Raw genomic sequence first — 3,252 nt, forward strand, 5'->3', positions numbered from 1 at the left:
TTTTCCTGAAACATTTGCATATAAATATAAACATCATTACTAGGGGCTAATTGCCCTGTAGGAACTAAAATGTGGGAATTAGCATCTTTAGTTGCTTTTATTATTATTTTTTAAAGTATCTCTAACACGCATCATATTTGGTACTGCATGGCTGCAACAGATAATTACCACCATTAAGAATCTCAAACGCAAAATCAAAACCATTTGGAATGGCTTCCAGGGCAACCCAGCACAGTGAGTAGCCACCAAAATGAGTATATGAGGTTTGTGTTCATGCATATTTATAAGGGTACTTAATTCGACATTCATAGTAGGGGGCTTTTGAAAGCTTGTCAAAAGAGCAGTCCCAAAACAAGACCAAACATCAAAGGTAAGAAGATACAGTGCATCTCGCTCCCACACACATACAAATATTGCTTGCAGGAGGCAATGAATAACACCAAAGGAATTATTTATTCTAACTACTCAGAAGAGGCGGTAATTTCTACGAAGATGTAAACCACAAGCCTTTGCCTTTATCATTCATCTTATTGATCAGAAAGGTCAAGAGTATAAGTTATTCAAAGGATGGATCATAGGCAACAATTCTGGATAAATGGACATGTAGATTTGTGTGATTAATGCCTCTTGCTTGTGCAGAATAGGAGGAAGAGTTTGAAGGCATGTCCTAAGGACAGAAAAAAGGAAAGTCTTTGAAAGAACACCAACATGGCCGAGACGCTGACTATAGCTGAAACACTGCCCATTTTGTGGGTGGGTCTGTGTGTTTAGTATGTAGGTGCTGCCTTGCTCAAGTGTTGTGTTCAGAGGCGATCTTGCTGACACTTATGCTTTTCAAAACCATTTCCATGACATTCAGCAAATGTTTGTTCTGGTGGAACAAATCTGTTAAATTATAGATTAGAAACAGTACAAAGAAACCTTTACAAATGTTTCAGTTTCAGTTTTGCACAAAGCAAACAGCATTATATTTAAATGCAACACTCCTTGTTAGAATAAAACATCTACATAACAGGGTACTATGCTCGATTTATAATTCTCTTCTCCACTTTGCTTTGGGGGCAGAGATGCCTGAAGTTCTGAAAGCTGCAGTATTGAGGATCACCTCTCATCAATTCCTTTCAAAAGTCCACATCTACAATCCACTTCTGCTTTCTTGCCATTTCCCTGTCTTTCCCAGTTTTCTTTCCTTAGTTTCCTTCCCTACCCCCTTGACTCTCCATTGTTGCTAGGAATGGTCTAAATGCAAAATAATGACACTTTCCTATAATGGTGATCCCACATTATTTAATGGGCATTTAGTTCTATAGAATCCCCTGTCAACACCTTCACTCATTATATTGAAAAAATATTGGAGAATGGCACATAGGTTTTTTTTTTTTTTAATTTTGAGAATAATGTAATGTGTTGACTTTAAGATACAACTATATTCTATATACGATCCAACTCTATAGGTCAATATTTTAAATAAACGGATCCTTACAAGACCAAAATAAACCACAGGCCGTGAGGTTGGTTTTCCCTTTTTCCTTTTTTGTTTTTTTTTGTTTAAACAAATGTGCACAGTGATGTTTCAACAAGTAAGACAAGTGCCATGAATGTGAAGGCTGCAGTTTGCATTATACCACATTTAGAACCCAGGGAAGGTGAATTAGACAGAGGGTGGTAGTCATTCTCATTAAACAATCAGGTAACTTCACGACAACTTGATTTGCAGCATGAAAAGTGTCCATTTAAGTTTCTTTTTTCTTGATGATCAGAGGTCTCAGTGTCTCCAGTCTCTTCATTGTGTTTTGTGTGAGACCCATCACAGAATGGAAACTTTCTGGACCTCCAACAGTGGCAATATTATACAGCTTTATCTCCCAAATCCTCCATGTCAAAAGCATGTATTATCTTGGGGTTGTCTTTCTGGATGTGAAGGTTTATCATAGCTTTATTTCGATGATCTTTAACATAAAACCTTTTGTAAGCTAGATAATCAGTTGCAGCTGTCCCGGCAGCAATGGTAGCTGCTGTGATTCATTCAACTCATCCTCTGGAACTGGTAATCAGACTCATGGCACCCACACTTGCAAGGCATGTGCACTAGGATACTGAACACCAGCATAGTAGTTTTAAAAGCATTCTGGGGATGGATGCCAGGGCACTCCGACCTTACCACAGGCTTCAAGGGAGCTGTTTATGGTCATACTTTAGATCCATAACTCAAACATTAACTCATTTTATAAAGAACACTAAAGTTTAGCTTAGTAATTCTTTGACTACTGAAGAAATGTTTACTTTTAGGCCTACAGGTTGTTTTATGACAATCATTATTTTTAAAATTGCCAAGAAGATTTTTTTTTCTTTTCTTTTTTTTTTCTATTTGCTTGTAGTTCGTAGTGACAATAATTAAATAGATGATTTAGTTGAGGAAAGGTTTGTCAAAAAGATAACATTATCTACATTGCCAAAATATATCAACATTCCATAAAAGAGAAATATAACTTAAGTGACTAAGCATGCTTTAAAATGTATTTCATAATATACTCTAAATATGTTGAAACATATTAAAAAGACATGCATTGAACAACAGTACATACAAGCATATCCAGAGAGAGAATGAGCAGAAAACACAGAAACATAGACGTGTGCATGCCTATGAAGACAATATGTGTTGAAGTAAGAAAATATCACAGACTGGGCGCGGTGGGTCACACTTGTGATCCCAGCAGTTTGGGAGGCCAAGGTAGGCGGATCACTTGAGGTCAGGAGTTCAAGACCAGCCTGGCCAATATGGCAAAACCCTGTCTCTACTAAAAATACAAAAGAAAATTAGCTGGGCATGGTGGTTGGGAGCCTGTAGTCCCACCTACTCTGGAGGCTGAGGCAAGGGAAAACACTTGAACATGGGAGGCGGAGCTTGCAGTGAGCCAAGATAGTGCCACTGCACTCCAGCCTGGGCGATAGAGTGAGACTCCATCTCAAAAGAAAGACAATATCACAAAGCTTTCACAAAATAATTACTAAATAAATGGAGTTATTGAGTGTTTTTTGGAGGGACAAAAACGTAGATTCACTTTGACATCATACAACAAAATAAAATCAAGAGGGAGACAAGCTAAAATCATAGACTAAAGGAGTCAACTTAGAGTAAATGTAAAGCTAAAATCTTATAAGAATGAAAAGACAATTTAGATAATTACTTTTTGTGATCTTTGGACTTCTAGGCATAAATAAACTTTTAAAGCATTGAAGCAACAGAGAAAA

General features: G+C 37.2%; 1 pseudogene; it reads right to left on the reverse strand.

Annotated features, from left to right (window-relative positions):
• Nucleotides 1-1,733: 1,733 nt before the first annotated feature.
• LOC112625722 lies at nucleotides 1,734-2,061 on the reverse strand (annotated as a pseudogene).
• Nucleotides 2,062-3,252: the final 1,191 nt, after the last annotated feature.

Source organism: Theropithecus gelada, chromosome 6 (genome assembly GCF_003255815.1).
Source record: "Theropithecus gelada isolate Dixy chromosome 6, Tgel_1.0, whole genome shotgun sequence".
Taxonomy (NCBI): domain Eukaryota; kingdom Metazoa; phylum Chordata; class Mammalia; order Primates; family Cercopithecidae; genus Theropithecus; species Theropithecus gelada.